Below are 18,135 nucleotides of genomic sequence, written 5' to 3'. Positions count from 1 at the left end.
CTTACTCACATTGGCTATGGAGAGCATGATCACACAGTCGTCTGAAACAGCTGGTGCTCTCATGCATGGTTCAGTGTTGCTAGCCTCGAAGCGAGCATAGAGGGTATTTAGCTCGTCTGGTAGGCTCACGTCACTGGAAATGTTAATATCATCCAATATTCTCTATCTGCAACTTGTTATGGTACTTGGGTTGCAATAACATTTGGTTTGAAGTGACTTGAAGTGACTGAGGATTTAGGCATGCTTTTTAAAGCATTCTGCCATAGGCCCTTTCACTGCCAGTGTTTCACTAGCAGAGATGATAATGCTGGCTGTGGGGTAATTAAATAAATAATATTTTTGGTCATTTTCTCTCAAGATCAATGGATGAGTCACTTTTTGTTAATAGAAATAGCCATATTTCAAAGGTTGGTGTACCGCCCCTTTAAATGGCAGTCGTATTTACCACATAAAATAGGCCAGAATTAGTATTTACTTCAAAATGAAAAAAAACTGAATGGTACTACAATACAGTACAATGGTACTACTTAACAAGTGTGTTTTTTATTTACAACTACAGTACACTCAAACATTTTTATATATTTTTTTTAGCGTGTGCTAGTGATGATGTTTTCAGCCATTTTGCATATGGTGATATGCATGTTCATGGTCTTTTTATAAGGTTGAAGGGACCAGTCATTGGTAGTGGTGAAAATAGGGGAAGGGCTCAGTGCTTGTCATTTTGATCAGTCTGTTGAGAGTCTCAGTCCCAAAGCATCTTCATAGCTCCTTCATACAATGTCCATGCCTAATGAATAGTATACACAGCTCACCTACTACAATTAACACCTTTATATATCACCTTCATTATTATTACTTACTATTACTAAGCCTGCACCTGTGAAACTGTACACAGAATTTTTTTTTATCAGTTGTTAGTGAATGACTGTGAAGTAGTGTATTCTTCCAGTAAAGTGTTCCACAGGGCTCTGTTCTTATTCCTATACCATTTGGATCATTATGGCGATCAGGGACCCCAGGAGGAGACTGCAAGAGCCCAACAGGGCTGCGGTGCCTCCATTAGGTGTGGGCGACGTATGGTTGGCAGCAGTTATGTTGTTCTGGTTTGCTGTGGTATAATCAGTGGTCTGCAGGGACACATTGGTTGTGGTAGTCGTGGTGGTTACTAGAGTAGAGTGTGTGGACTGCGTACCAAGGGTTGTGGCGGTCGTTGTTGTATGGTTGGAGACAGTAGGAGGTCCCATGGTAACGTTACTGCTGATGTTGTTATTGGAGGTTGTCATTGGAAACGTGGTGTTCTCTGAGGGTTGGTTGCTGACTGGGTTTGATGAGATGGTTTCTGATACTGTTATAATGTTTGAAGGAGTAACAGTTGTGCTGGTAGTTATGTTGGTAGCCTGTCAAAGATCATAGGAGAAAGATATATCAGATAACATATTATTATAACTCATGAAACAAACAACGAGCAAAAAGCTAATTGAAATGCTCTGCTATAATACCCTTATATTCGGTATGTCCTGATACATGAATGGTCATGTATCTAAATGTAATGTCAGTCGTCATATGGTGTAACATACCTCATCATGGCCAGTAGTCAATCATCATTTATAGATTTCACATATATGTCATTAATTATTACATCGATTCATTTCAAGAAAAGACGCGCTGATGAAAGTGCACTAAACTAATTCCCACACGAATCATCCATTAATCCTGGCTGTATCATAACCGGCCGTAATTGGGAGTCCCATAGGGCGGCACACATTTGGCCCAGTGTCGTCCGAGTTAGGGTTTGGCCGTGGTAGGCCGTCATTGTAAATAAGAATTTGGTCTTAACTGACTTGCCTAGTTAAACCCTCGCCTTCCCTGTGGCTCAGTTGGTAGAGCATGGTGTTTGCAACGCCAGCATGGTGTGTGCAACGCCAGGGGTTGCTCTGGATAAGAGCGTCTGCTAAATGACTAAAATGTAAAATGTAAAAAATGTAAATAAAGGTAAAATAATAATTAAAAAATTCAATCCACTATGGTGATGTGTGAGACAGGGTTGGACTGTGTTAAGACAACTACACCCTTTGTGCAAATAGAGCGAATGAGTGTCGTATATGGTCTGTTCCCAAATTGCAATCGGAGTGAAGGAGTGTCGTTTTCCCCTGCAAAATCATGTGTGAAAACGATGCTGTGTTTGTGTATAGTGGCCTTGAGCCAATGATTGACTCCAATTGTCTGATGGCAGAGATTAAGTGCTCCCACACTGTTTCCGAGAGGTCGACAATGACTCATGGCTATGCCACAAAAGGTCAACCACCCATGGCTCTACTTGACTGCACCAGCCACACTTACTTTGCATATGGCTCCAGTTCTCGTGGCGGATAGTTGCAGTCTGTACTCTGTGTTACATAAGTGTTCCCTGTCTCCTCTGCTTTTCATCTGGTCTAATCTAGTAGTCTGTTTTGTTTTTGCAGATAAGTCCTATCTCTTTGTTCTTCTCACTGGAGCTTTCCCATACACGAACAGACACCAGAGGGAGAGGATAGATTGGTGACAGGGAACTGTTGACTTGATTGGTTATTAATAGCATTTAATCCTTAAGAACTATCAGTTATTTAGCATCATGCAGAGGCCTAGATTTCTTCATTCTATCTGATTGATTAGAATACCTTAAATGCTATAGTTACCAAATACTGTTAATTGTATAAATAACAGAACAAACACTAGTGTCCAGAGCGTTTATGTTCTTATTCTGTGCTGTCTAACTCTGGGTTGAACACATACCTCTATGGGATGAACACATGTTTACTGCAACCCAGATCATTAGGTAACCTAAATATTGCTGATATGCATGATATTAATATTGTCATGTTTATTTACAGTGCATTCGGAAAATATTCAGACCCCCTTTTCCACATTTTGTTACATTACAACCTTATTCTAAAATGGATTAAATAGAAAGAAAATCCTCATCATACTCCATAATGACAGTGTAAACAGGTTTTTAGAAATGTTTGGAAATGTATGAAGAATAAAAAACAGAAATGTATTTACATAAGTATTCAGACCCTTTGCTATGAGACTCAAAATTAAGGTCAGGTACATCCTGTTTCCACAACTTGATTGGAGTCCACCTGTGGTAAATTCAAATGATTACACATGATTTGGAAAGGCACACACCTGTCTATGTAAGGTCCCACAGTTGACAGTCCATGACAGAGCAAAAACCAAGCCATGAGGATGAAGGAATTGTCTGTAGAGGCTAAGATCTGGGGAAGGGTTCCAAAACATTTCTCCAGCATTAAAGGTTCCCAAAAACACAGTTGCCTCCTTCATTCTTAAATGTAAGAAGTTTGGAATCGCCAAGACTCTTCCTCGAGCTGGACACATGGCCAAACTGAGCAATCAGGGGAGAAGGGCTTTGGTCAGGGATGTGACCAAGAACGCGATGGTGACATTTTGACAGAGCTACAGAGTTCCTCTGTGGAGATGGGAGAACCTTCCAGAAGGACAACTATCTCTGCAGCACTCCACCAATCAGGCCTTTATGGGAGAGTGGCCAGACGGAAGCATCTCCGCAGTAAAAGGCACAGGACAGCCCGCTCGGAGTTTGCCAAAAGACACCTAAAGGACTCTCAGACCAAGAGAAACAACATTCTCTAGTCTGAGGAAACCAAGATTGAACTCTTTGGCCTGAATGCCAAGCGTCACGTGTGGAGGAAACCTGGCACCATCACTATGGTGAAGCATGTTGGATGGCAGCATCATGCTGTGGGGCTGTTTTTCAGCGGCAGGGACTGGGAGACTAGTCAGGATCGGGGGGAAGATGAACGGAGCAAAGTACAGAGAGATCCTTGATGAAACCTGCTCCAGAGTGCTCAGGACCTCAGACTGGGGCAAAGGACCCTAAGCACACAGCCAATACAATGCAGGAGTGGCTTCGGGACAAGCCTCTGAATGTCCTTGAGTGGCCCAGCCAGAGCAGGACTTGAACCCGATCGAACATCTCTGGAGAGACTTGAAAATAGCTGTGCAGCTATGCTTCCCATCCAACCTGACTGATCTTGAGAGGATCTGCAGAGAAGAATGGGAGAAATCCCCAAATACAGGTGTGCCAAGCTTGTAGTGTCATGCCCAAGAAGACTCGAGGCTGTAATCGCTGCCATAGGTGCTTCAACAAAGTACGGAGTAAAGGTTCTGAATAATTGTATTTGTCCTTTATTTAACTAGGCAAGTCAGTTAAAAACAAATTCTTATTTACAATGACGGCCTAGGAACAGTGGGTTAACTGCCTTGTTCAGGGGCAGAATGACAGATTTTTGCCTTGTCAGCTCGGGGATTCGATCTTGCAACCTTTCGGTTACTGGCCCAACGACATTAAAAGGGTATCCACGAGTTCATGTGACTCTGGGGAAGTAGGTAAAGGGGCCTCATTGCCAAAAATCCCAAAGTGTCATTGAATAAGTATGGTCAGTAGGACTTTGTATATATTTATGCTATCCTGTCATGTCATTCATCAACATTACCTATAATAATACATTTTAGGCTACTAAACACATTGGCCCTCTGTATCTCAGTAGGTAGAGCACGGCTCTTGCCAGGACCAGATTGTGGGTTTGATTCCCAGGACAAACCGTATGTAAAATGTATGCTCATTTTGGATAAAAACATCTGTCATATAGTATTATTATAGTATAGTATTATTATTATATACTACATTTGGGTTTGTAATATAATACTGTACCCTTCACTAAAAATTAAAACAGAACACCTTTGACTAAGCAAAGAAACATCAGCTCGTGGACAGCTCATTTCTGTTTGCTATGTTTAACCTAAGCAAAGTCAATGTGAATTTAAAAGGATTATGGTTAGCAACTGCAAACATACATTTAAATAGACAAATTCCATATATTTTTGCTACGTAATAGAATAGCCCTTACTTGAAACTGTGTGCCAACCAGTGCCTTTAAAGGGGAACAAAGATACAGTACAGTACACAGCATCACCTACCTCAATGAAAACCAATGGCAGAAAGGCCAGAGAGGCAAACAGTACAAACGTCCCCATCTCTCTCCCAGTTGGTCTTCAGCGGTTTCCCCCTGGCTATGTGGCAGAGTCTGACCTTCTCTCTGGCTTTTTATACTGCTACCAGTTTCCCAAAAGTAATAATGTTTCATAGTCACGAACAGAGAGGCAATTGGGGACGCCTAACGTCACAGTAATCAAGTGGTAATTGGACTGACGCCAGTTCGCTCCATTCGGGTTTGGATACAGAGAGAGCAGATACTGAAATGTGCCTGATATGTAAAAAAAAAGTAAGCAAATGAGTGATGTGTCGTGAACATAACATGGCATAGCCCGGGGGGGGGGGGGGGGTAGCTGAGGTTGAGGACACTAAAGAAGATGAATGTGATTTGACTAGATAGGCAGCATCTCCCTGTCTACACGGTGAGCATCTGTACCACAGTTTTAGTCAGACCTGTGTCTCTCTCTCTTGCAGTCATGAAACTTTCTGTGGACTGAAGAGGGCATGACAGTATATATGGCTTTATTGTTTTGGTGGTAGTGGAGGTTGGAATGAGACAACTGTTAGATTTGGACTTATACCCCTTTAATACACAGACAACGTTTCCACAAATGTACCATGCCTGCTTCTTTTGACCTGCTTTTTGGTATATCTGAAAGAGGTAGGGGATTAAAAAAAAAAGCATGTCAAATTAAAATCCACCTAAAAAACGAGTCATGATTCCTGCATTTTCACAGACCCTGTAACCAAAATACAGGTATCGGGTCTGTGTGAATGGTTCCTAGCTTTTTTTGCAGGTAAATTCATTAACACTTATATTGTTTAACAGCGCCCTAATTTTAACTGCAAACAGCCCCCATGGTTTAACAACACCCCCCACCCCTCCCAATTTACCAGTTACCCACCGATATGTATTAAATGGGTGTATATATACCTGCAAGAAAGGGGTAAATAGGAGGCTGTTTGAAAGCGGGTCATATAAACATTGGCGCCTGACATTTTTTTACAGGTAATATGGCACATCTTCTGTCTGAAATGGGTATTAGACACGGATGTATGTAATACCTGTTTCCAGAGAAGCGGCAGTTCTTCGTGCACACCGCCAGGTGTTAGTTATTGTTGTGCCAGGCAGGGAAGCGGCCCCCTACTGTGCAGGCCAACAATCTGTCTGACGTGTTCGACCACTAATAAAAAAGTCAGCAAACTTCATCACCGACTGACCTCTGTTCTCTTTCTATTCAGTGTTTAACCTTAAATCACCTCCATGAAAAACCAACAGTGACTGAGCCTGGATTTGAGAGAGGAGATAAGATAAGCCAGACCACATGAACTGGAATGTGATCACAAAAACCAACACTGACTGGACTATTTTGATACTGTACCTGGCAATGCCAAGTTCTCCCACTGGTTTACTCAAAATTGTAATGTCGATTGTTGATACTATGATAACGAATTTTGGACCAAAAAAAGAGAATAGGAGATACACAATTAAGTAATTACGTAAGCATACAGGAAATATCTAAGTCAGTTCCAATACCATATTTACATGTGCAAAGATACTGGAGGGATGAAGGTAGATATCAAATTTGATTAGTCACATGCTCCGAATACAACGGGTATAGACCTTACAGTGAAATGCTTACTTACCAGCCCCTAACCAACAATGCAGTTTAAAAAAATACAGATAAGAATAAGAAATAAAAGTAACAAGTAATGAAAGAGCAGCAGTTAAATAACAATAGCGAGACTATATACAGGGGGGTACCGGTACAGAGACAATATGCCGGGGAACCGGTTAGTCGAGGTGATATGTACATGTAGATAGAGTTATTAAAGTGACTATGCATAGATGATAACAACAGAGAGTAGCAGCAGTGTAAAAGAGTGGGAGGGGGGGGGGGCAATGCAAATAGTCTGGGTAGCCATTTGATTAGATGTTCAGGAGTCTTATGGCTTGGGAGTAGAAGCTGTTTAGAAGCCTCTTTGACCTAGACTTGGCACTCCGGTACCGCTTGCAGTGCGGTAGCAGAGAGAACAGTCTATGACTAGGGTGGCTGGAGTCTTTGACTATTTTTAGGGCCTTCCTCTGACACCGCCTGGTATAGAGGTCCTGGATGGCAGGAAGCTTGGCCCCAGTGATGTAAGCTGTAAGCACTACCCTCTGTAGTGCCTTGCAGTCGGAGGCCGAGCAGTTACCATACCAGGCAGTGATGTAACCAGTCAGGAAGCTCTCAATGGTGCAGCTGTATAATCTTTTGAGGATCTGAGGACCCATGCCAAATCATTTCAGTCTCCTGAGGGGGAATAGGTTTTGTCGTGCCCTCTTCACGACTGTCTTGGTGTGCATGGACCATGTTAGTTTGTATAGGGATAAGGGGACTAGGCAACAGGATATAAGATAAACAGAGTAGCAGCAGCTTGTATGTGAGTGGGTGTGCTGGTGTGTAGAGTCAGTATAAATATATGTGCATATTATGTGTGCGTAAGCAAATGTTGTGTTTTTGTGTGTGTTGGAGTGACAGTGTGTGTGAGTGGGCATGGAGACAGTCCAAAGATTGAAATAAAAGGTCAGTAAAGATACATGGTTAACTCAGTCTGTGTAGCTATTTATCAGTCATATTACTTGGGGATAGAACAGTTTACAGTTTAGTCATTTAGCAGACACTCTTATCCAAAGCGACTTACAGTAGTGAATGCATACATTTCATTTCATACATTTTTTTTTTTCCTGTGCTGGCGCCCCGTGGGAATCAAACCCACAACCCTGGCGTTGCGAACACCATGCTCTACCAATTGAGCTACAGGGAAGATGTTCAAGAGCCTGTTGGTGTCAGACTTGATGCATTGTACCTCTTCCGTGTAATTTCTTTTTTTTTAATATTATTTATTTATTTTTACCCCTTTGTTCCTCCAAAAATTTCATGGTATCCAATTGGTAGTAGTTACAGTCTTGTCTCATCGCTGCAACTCCCGTACGGACTCAGGAGAGGCGAAGGTCAAGAGCACAACCCAACCAGCACAACCCAACCAAGCCAAGCCAAGCCAAGACGCACTGCTTCTTGACACAATGCACATCCAACCCGGAAGCCAGCCGCACCAATGTGTCAGAGGAAACACTGTACACCTGGCGACCTGGTCAGCGTGCACTGCGCCCGGCCCGACACAGGAGTCGCTAGTGCGCTATGAGACAAGGATATCCCTGCCGGCCAAACCCTCCCTAACCCGGACGACGCTGGGCCAATTGTGCACAGCCCCATGGGCCTCCCAGTCGCAGCCGGCTGCGACAGAGCCTGGGCTCAAACCCAGAATCTCTGGTGGCATAGCTAGCACTGCGATGCAGTGCCTTCAACCACTGCGCCACCCGAGAGGCCCCTCTTCCATGTCATTTCAAGGAAATTACGTTGAACCAACGTGGAATAGACGTTGAATTGACGTCTGTGCCTTTGAAGGTGAGCCTTATCACCTGTCTTATCAGACCACACACCTTTCCTGTTGTAGGGCACTTTTAAGTCTATCAGAGTGATAAGCCACTGCTCGTACCATAATATTAGCAGCCATTGCAACTGGTAATATGCCACTGATTATACTACAGTAGATCTCCAATCGGTTAGTGTAAATCACACTGTTATTTTAAAATATACAGTCTTAAAATGTTTGTGTGAATTGACCATTATATCTAGTACTGTCTGTAGCTATCTCATATATTGGATTCTCTATTTACGGCATATGAATACCTGGTTTATCATGTCAATACGCTATCAGGATCTACTGTAATTGATACAATTAGGGGAGGGATTGGTACATTAAGTTTTGTTTCTTCCATAAATGAAACTTCACCATGTGAAAAAAAAACACCAAAAAGGAAGAAAATGCCAAATGATAATGCAACAAGTACATTGTTAACTTAATAGAGTCATAAAGATTGGTTGGTTTGTCTTACTCTAATCTGTCAGATTTAAGTTTCGTTTCATCAAGAACAATCCCTAAAGCTTCCCTAAAGGTGTGGCACTAGAGTTCTCTCTACATGGACATTCTGCAGGAATTCACATGAAATACAAACAAATATGACTTGAGGCATTTTTAAAATTTCAAAATGTACCTTTAAGTAATTTAGCAGACACTCTTATCCAGAGCAACTTACAATTAGAATGTTATGTATTATTTTAAAAGCATAATATTTTAGAACAACACTACCAACATATTTTATATACATGGACTACCAATTGGGATCATTTTGACCTCAAGAAGAAACAAAAAGCCACAATCATAGCAAAGATAGTAACTTAATTCTCGTCAAAACATCATTAGACATGTGCATAATGTTATCTGGGTTTTTTTTGTAAAAAGAAGAGGTTGACATGAAATTAACTGTGACTTGGCAAACTGAACATCGCTCCTGACCAATAACTCTCCTTACAATGCATTAAATATAGTTTCAGGCTTGGATAAGCAGGAAGTTCTTCAGGATATGTCCTCGCTTTTGTAATGTTTCGCACTGATAAGAAACATGTCACCTACAGTAGAGTATAGTCTAAGTACCTGGAAAGTCAACAACTCAAGACTTGTGTCCTTAGTCACAGTTTAACATTAGAATTGTTTGACTGGAAACCAGTGGTGTAAAGTACTACTTAAGTCGTTTTTTTTAGGGATATGTACTGTACTTTACTTTACTATTTATATTTATGGCAACTTTTACTCTTATTTCACTACATTCCTAACAAAAATAAATTAATTTTTTACTCCATAAATTTCCCCTGACACCCAAAAGTACTTGTTACATTTTGATAGGAAAATGGTCCAATTCACACACTTATCAAGAGAACATCACTGGTCATCCCTACTGCCTCTGATCTGGCCAATTCACTAAACACAAATGCTTCGTTTGTAAATTATGTCTGAGTGTTGGAGTATGCCCCTGGCTATCCATAAATAATAATAAAAAAGTAACAAATTGTCTGGTTTGCCTAATATAAGGAAGTTGAAATGATTTTTACTTTTGATACTTTTAGACTTTTACTCTAATATTTTACTAGGAGAATTTTACTTTTACTTGAGTCATTTTCTATTAAGGTATCTTCACTTTTACTCAAGTATGACAATTGAGTACTTTTTCCACCACTGCTGGAAACCAATGAGAGTGGTACAAACTGGCGCCAGAGTAGATGGCTGCCATTTTACGATCCCCTAACCAATTGTGCTATTGTGTGTATTTTTTCACGTTATTTGTAACTTATTTTGTACATAATGTTTCTGCCGCCGTGTCTTCTAACCAAAAAGAGCTTCTAGATATCAGGACAGAGATTACTCACCCCGTACTGTAGGAATACTTGTTCTTTAACGAGTTGGATGGGAAGGATTTACTTCAGACACCCGACAAGGCCCTCATCCCCGTCATTCGCAGGAGAAAGAGACAGAGATATCGGGGGACGAAGGTCTGTGTGCCTGGTAAAGATCCGACGGTGAGTGTGTAATCTCCCTTTACCATCGGTCCTATTAGCCAATGTACAATCAATGGATAATAAAATAGACTAACTACGATCATGTATATCCTACCAACGGGACATTCAAAACTGTAATATCTTATGTTTCACCGAGTCGTGGCTGAACGATGACATGAATAACATACAGCTGGCGGGTTTTACGCTTTTTTGGCAGGATAGAACAGCGGCCTCTGGTAAGACAAGGGGTGACGGTCTATGTATACTTGTAAACAACAGCTGGTGCATGAATTCTAAGGAAGTCTCAAGGTTTTGCTTGCCTCAGATAGAGTACCTCATGATAAGCTATAAGCTATAGACCACACTATTTACCAAGGGAGTTTTCATCTATATTTTTGTAGCTGTCTATTTACCAACACAAACCGATGCTGGCACTAAGACCGTACTCAATGAGCTGTATACAGCCATAACTTAAATCAGTTTTACCTCATTTCTACCAGGATGTTAAAACTTCTTATGGATGGTGGCAGTATTGAGTCGCTTGTATGACTGACGTGCCCAGAGTAAACTGCCTCCTACTCACTCCCAGAAACTAAGATATGCATATTATTTGTGGATTTGGATAGAAAACACTCTGAAGTTTCTAAAACTGTTTGAATGATGTCTGTGAGTATAACAGAACCCATATGGCAGGCAAAAACGTGAGAAAAAATCCAACCAGGAAGTGATTTGTAGTTTTTCTATCTAATCCCTGTTCAAACTACAGTGTCTGTGGGGTCATTTTGCACTTCCTAAGGCTTCCATTGGCTGTCAACAGCCTTTAGAAACTTGTTTCATGCGTCTCCTGTTACTGGGCAGAGAATTGGAGCTCAGTCTATCAGTGGACTGCCTGGGACCAGTGAGTTGTTTACTGCGCAGGCACGTTTGGCGCGCCGCTCCTTCTTTTTCTTCTGTAATAAATACGCTATTGTCCGGTTGGAATGTTATCGACATTTTATGTTAAAAAAGACCCTACGGATGGATTGTAAACATCGTTTGACATGTTTCTATGAACGGTGGAACTATTTGACTTTTTGTATCTTGTTTTACGCTCACGCGTTATGCCTTTGGATAGTGATCTGTACGCACGAACAAAACGGAAGTATTTGGACATAAATATGGAGTATTTCGAACAAAATAACATTTCTTGTGGAAGTAGAGGTCCTGGTAGTGCATTCCGACCAAGATCAGCAAAGGTAAGGGAAGATTTATAATACTAATTCTGAGTTTAGTTGACTCCAGAACTTTGCAGGTATCTATATAGCTTCCTTTGATGGTTGAGCTCTGTACTCAGCATATTGAAAAATGTGCTTTCGCCGAAAAGCTATTTTAAAATCTGACACAGCGGTTGCATTAAGGAGTAGTATATCTATAATTCTTTCAATAACTGTTGTAAATTTTATCAACGTTTATGATGAGTATTTTTGTAAATTGATGTGCTCATTCACCGGATGTTTTGGTGGGAATACATTTTTTTTATAAATATGAACTTTATCGAACCAAACATACATGTATTTTGTAACATTGAGTCCTGGGAGTGTCATCTGATGAAGATCATCAAAGGTTAGTAATTCATTTTAGCTGACTTTCTGATTTTTGTGATGCCTCTCCTTGCTTGGAAAATGGCTGTGTGGTTTTTCTTGTTTAGGTGCTGTCCTAACATAATCTAATGTTTTGCTTTCGCCGTAAAGCCTTTTTGAAATCAGACAATGTGGTTAGATTAAGGAGAATCTTATCTTTAAAATGGTGTATAATACTTGGATGTTTGAGACATTTAAATAATGAGATTTTTGTTGTTTTGAATTTGCCGCCGTGCACTTTCACTGGCTCTCGTCATATCGACCCCGCTAACGGGATTCAAGCCATAAGAAGTTAAATGTGCAACCAGAGGGGGAAAAAAACTCTAGACCTCCTTTACTCCATACACACAGAGACGCATACAAAGCTCTCCCTCACCCTCCATTTGGCAAATCTGACCATAATTCTTTCCTCCTGATTGCTGCTTACGTGCAAAAACTAAAGCAGGAAGCAAAAGTGACTCGGTCAATAAAAAAGTGGTCACATGAAGCAGATGCTAAGCTACAGGACTGATTTACTAGCACAAACTGGAGTATGTTCCGTGATTCTTCTGATGGCATTGAGGAGTACACCACATCAGTCATTGGCTTCATCAATAAGTGCATCGATGATGTCGTCCCAAGTGACCGTACGTACATACCCCAACCAGAAGCCATGAATTACAGGCAACATCCACACTGAGCTAAAGGGTAGAGTTGCCGCTTTCAAGGAGCAGGACTCTAAATCCCGCTATGCCCTCCGACGAACCATCAAACAGGCAAAGCATCAATACAGGACTAAGATTGAATCGTTCTACAACGCTCCTGTCGCTCGTTGGATGTGGCAGGGCTTGCAAACTGTTAGACTACAAAGGGAAGCACAGCCGTGAGCTTCCCAGTGACACGAGCCTAACAGACAAGCCAAATTGCTTCTATGCTCGCTTCGATGCAAGTAACACTGAAACATGCATGAGAGCACCAGCTGTTCCAGACGACTGTATGATCATGCTCTCCGTAGCCGATGTGAGTAAGACCTTTAAACAGGTCAACATTCACAAGACCGCAGGGCCAGATGGATTACCAGGACGTGTACTCCGAGCATGCGCTGACCAACTGGGAAGTGTCTTCACTGACATTTTCAACCTGTCCCTGACTGAGTCTGTAATATCAACATGTTTCAAGCAGACCACCATAGTCCCTGTGCCCAAGAACACTAAGGTAACATGCCTAAATGACTACCGACTCGTAGCACTCACGTCTGTAGCCATGAAGTGCTTTGAAAGGCTGGTCATGGCTCACATCAACACCATCATCCCAGAAACCATAAACCCACTCCAATTTGCATACTGCCCCAACAGATCCACAGATGATGCAATCTCTTCAATTACCTTGACACCGGTGCCACCACACATTGGCTCTGTACCGGTACCCCCTGTATATAGCCCCGTTATTGTTCTTTTACTGCTGCTTTTAATTATTTGTTATTTTTATCTCTTACTTTTTTTAGTAAGAGATACTTTTCTTTTACTTTTACTTTTCTTAAAACTTCATTGTTGGTCAAATAAAATGTTATTTGATTTTGTTTTGATTTATTGCACTCAACACTGTCCTTTCTCACCTGGACAAAAGGAAGACCTATGTGAGAATGCTATTAATTTTACAACAGCTCAGCGTTCAACACCATAGTGCCCTCAAAGCTCATCACTAAGCTAAGGACCCTGGGACTTAACACCTTCCTCTGCAACTGGATCCTGGACTTCCTGAAGGGCTGCCCCCAGGTGGTAAGGGTAGGTAACAACACATCCGCCACGCTGATCCTCAACACGGGGCCAGTCAGGGGTGCGTGCTCAGTCCCCTCCTGTACTCCCTGTTCACTCATGACTGCATGGCCAGGCACGACTCCAACACCATCATCAATTTTGCCGATGACACAACAGTGGTAGGCCTGATCACCGACATCGATGAGACGGTCTATAGGGAGGAGGTCAGAGACCTGGTCGTGTGGTGCCAGGATAACAACCTCTCCCTCAACGTGATCAAGAGAAATTAGATGATTGTCGACTACAGGAAAAGGAGGACCAAGCACATCCCCATTCTCATCGACGGGGCTGTAGTGGAGCAGGTTGAAAGCTTCAAGTTCCTTGGTGTTGACATCACCAACAAACTATCATGGTCCAAACACACTAAGACAGTCGTGAAGAGGGAACGACAAAGCCTATTCCCCTCAGGAGACTGAAAAGATATGGCATGGGTCCTCAGATCCTCCAAAAGTTCTACAGCTGCACCATCGAAAGCATCCTGACTGGTTGCATCACTGCCCAGTATGGCAACTGCTCCACCTCCGACCGCAAGGCACTACAGAGGGTAGCACGGGCCAAGCTTCCTGCCATCCAGGAACTCTATACCAGGTGATGTCAGAGGAAGGCCCTAAAAAGTGTCAAAGACTCCAGCCACCCTAGTCATAGACTGTTCTCTCTGCTACCGCATGGCAAGCGGTACCGGAGCGCCAAGTGTATGTCCAAAAGGCTTCTTAGCAGCTTCTACCCCTAAGCCATAAGACTCCTGAACAGCTAGTCAAAGGGCTACCCAGACCCCTCTTTTACGCTGCTGCTACTCTCTGTTTATTATCTATGCATAGTCACTTTAACACTACCTACATGTACATATTACCTCAATTACCTCGACTAACCGGTGCCCCCACACATTGACTCTGTACCGCTAACGCCTGTATATAGCCTCGTTATTGTTATTTTACTGCTGCGGTTTAATTATTTGTTACTTTTATTTTCTATTTATCTATTTTTTACTTAACACTTATTTTTCTTAACTGCCTTGTTGGTTAAGGGCTTGTAAGTAAGTATTTCACTGTAAGATCTACACCTGTTGTATTAGGCGCATGTGACAAATACAATATTATTTGGTTTGATTTGAAGACCCCTGTTAACATGCCCCAAATATCATGCATATTAATTAAGAGAGTGGGAGTTTAAACTTGGTTTGGTCCATGGAGAAATCATACAACTCATTTCCCTCCATTTCTCACCTGTCGCGGTGGAACACCCAACTGCCCCAAGGACACAGCAGAGTCAAAGAAGGAAATGCCTTTTTTTCCGGTAACACCCTGTACTCACACCGAGTGTGAAGGCACTGTTGGACAATGCAAAGGATTTGTAGGAGATCCTTATCACCTGCCTTATCATCCCACACATTTCCTGTTGTAGGCCACTTTTATGTCTATGATAGAGATAAGCCAAGGCTCCTATCATAGTAGAAGCAATAATTGTAGCAATCGAAATAGCCACTGGTGCTACTACTGATACAGTAGATCTCTAATGGGTTAGTGTAGATCATGGTGCTAATTTGAAATGTCTTCTTTTTGAGTAAATGGGTAAAATTGTAGTAGCCTACTGTCTACATCTATGTTATATTTTTGATTCTCTGCCCTACACGCTCCTATTTACAGTGTATGATTGGCAGGTTTATCATGTCAATAAAGCTATCAGAATCTAGCTAATTAAAACAATGTACTGCTCTTTGCTCTGACGCAGTGAAATGCAGAAAGAAGATAAGAGGTAGAGAGGAGGGAGGGATTGGATAACTAAGTTTTGTTTCTTCCATAAACACAACTTCACCTTGTGAAAAAAACATAAAGAAATATGGAAAAATGCCAACGGCAATAAGTAAATTGTTAATTGAATAGGATCATATTGGTTTGTTTGTCTTAGATGTGGCAGATTGCTTGAAGTAAATTTCGCTTTCTCATGAACAAGCCCTAAAGCTTCCCTAAAGGTGTGGTAGAGCTACTTTAACAAAGATATGTTGCATGAACTCAAGTGAAATACAAACAATATCACTTGAAGCATTCTCAAAATGTGTTCATGTGATTTGCGTGCACAAGTTCCTGCAAACCATGAGTGGTGGGGCAGGTCAAAAGCAAATTCTCCCTTTTAAAGTGCTGATTTGCATGGCTAACTATTGTTACTAACAAGGTTTCTTTTTTATTTAACTGGGCAAGTCAGTTAAGGACAAACTATTATTTACAATGGCGGCCTACCAAAAGGCAAAAGGCTGGGATTAAAAATTAAAGAAAAATATAGGACAAAACACACATTATGACAAGAGAGACACCATAACACTACATAAAGAGAGACCTAAGACAACAACATAGCATGGCAGCAACACAACATGGCAGCAGCACAACATGGTAGCAGCACAAGACATCTTACAAACATTATTGGGCACAGACAACAGCACAAAGGGCAAGAAGGTAGAGACAACAATACATCACGCGAAGCAGCCACAACTGTCAAGTCAAATCAAAGTTTACTTGTCACGTGCGCCGAATACAACAGGTGTAGACCTTACAGTGAAATGCTTACTTACAGGCTCAAACCAACAGTGCAAAAAGGGTATTAGGTGAACAATAAGTAAGTAAAGAAATAAAAACAACAGTAAAAAAGACAGTGAAAAATAACAGTAGCGAGGCTATAAAAGTAGTGAGGCTACATACAGACACCGGTTAGTCAGGCTGATTGAGGCAGTATGTACATGTAGGTATGGTTAAAGTGACTATGCATATATGATAAACAGAGAGTAGCAGTAGCGTAAAAGAGGGGTTGGTGGGTGGCGGGACACAATGCAGATGCCTTTTTGTCAGTAAGAGTGTCCATGATTGAGTCTTTAAATTAAGAGATGGAGATAAAACTGTCCAGTTTGAGTGTTTGTTGCAGCTCGTTCCAGTCGCTAGCTGCAGCGAACTGAAAAAAGGAGCGGCCCAGGGATGTGTTTGCTTTGGGGACCTTTAACATAACGTGATTGGCAGAACAGGTGTTGTATGTGGAGGATGAGGGCTGCCGTAGGTATCTCAGATAGGGGGGAGTGAGGCCTAAGAGGGTTTTATAAATAAGCATCAACCAGTGGGTCTTGCGACGTGTATACAGAGATGACCAGTTTACAGAGGAGTATGGAGTGCAATGATGTGTTCCTATAAGGAGCATTGGTTGCAATTCTGATGGCCGAAGGTAATCTGTTTGTAGTCACTGTGAACACTTTCTGCGCACTTTCAATGGTTTCTCTATTGTACTTGCAGCCACTATAGTTAAATCTAAAGAAGTAAAAAGTAAAACAAGTTCTATTTTATTTTGAGAATGTATTTCCAGTTGAAGTCGGAAGTTTACATACACCTTAGTCAAATACATTTAAACTCAGTTTTTCACAATTCCTGACATTTAATCCTAGTAAAAGTTCCCTGTTTTAGGTCAGTTAGGATCACCACTTTATTTGAAGAATGTGAAATGTCAGAATAATAGTAGAGAGAATGATTTATTTCAGCTTTTACTTCTTTCATCACATTCCCAGTGGGTCAGAAGTTTACATACACTCAATTAGTATTTGGTAGCATTGCAACTTGGGTCAAACATTTTGGGTAGCCTTCCACAAGCTTCCCAAAATAATTTGGGTGAATTTTGGCCCATTCCTCTGACAGACCTGGTGTAACTGAATCAGGTTTGTAGGCCTCCTTGCTCGCACACGCTTTTTCAGTTCTGCCCACACATTTTCTATAGGATTGAGGTCAGGGCTTTGTGATGGCCACTCCAATACCTTGACTATGTTGTCCTTAAGCCATTTTGACACAACTTTGGAAGTATGCTTGGGGTCATTGTCCATTTGGAAGACCCATTTGCGACCAAGCTTTAACTTCCCGACTGATGTCTTGAGATGTTGCTTCAATATATCCACATAATTTTTCTTCCTCATGATGCCATCTATTTTGTGAAGTGCACCAGTCCCTCCTGCAACAAAGCACCCCCACAACATGATGCTGCCACCCCCGTGCTTCACGGTTGATATGGTGTTCTTCAGCTTGCAAGCCTCCCCTTTTTCCTCCAAACATAACGATGGTCATTATGGCCAAACAGTTCTATTTTTGTTTCAGACCAGAGGACATTTCTCCAAAAAGTACAATCTTTGTCCCCATGTGCAGTTGCAAACCGTAGTCTGGCTTTTTTATGGCAGTTTTTGAGCAGTGGCTTCTTCCTTGCTGAGCGGCCTTTCAGGTTATGTCGATATAGGACTCGTTTTACTGTGG

The 18,135-nt window shown here is 41.6% G+C and overlaps 1 long non-coding RNA gene across 1 annotated transcript; it reads right to left on the bottom strand.

The window, feature by feature from the left end:
* Positions 1-523: 523 nt before the first annotated feature.
* Positions 524-5,267, bottom strand: LOC106588293 (uncharacterized). Its single transcript, XR_001324624.3, has 2 exons — positions 4,999-5,267; positions 524-1,397 (listed from the first exon to the last, which is right to left on the bottom strand). It is a non-coding gene; the product is annotated as an uncharacterized LOC106588293 (long non-coding RNA).
* Between the last annotated feature and the right edge of the window lie 12,868 nt (positions 5,268-18,135).

This window comes from Salmo salar, chromosome 27 (genome assembly GCF_965601325.2).
Source record: "Salmo salar chromosome 27, fSalSal1, whole genome shotgun sequence".
Classification (NCBI taxonomy): Eukaryota; Metazoa; Chordata; class Actinopteri; order Salmoniformes; family Salmonidae; genus Salmo; species Salmo salar.
The sequence above is the reverse complement of the archived record's forward strand: the minus strand, read 5'-3'. Positions and strand labels throughout refer to the sequence as shown.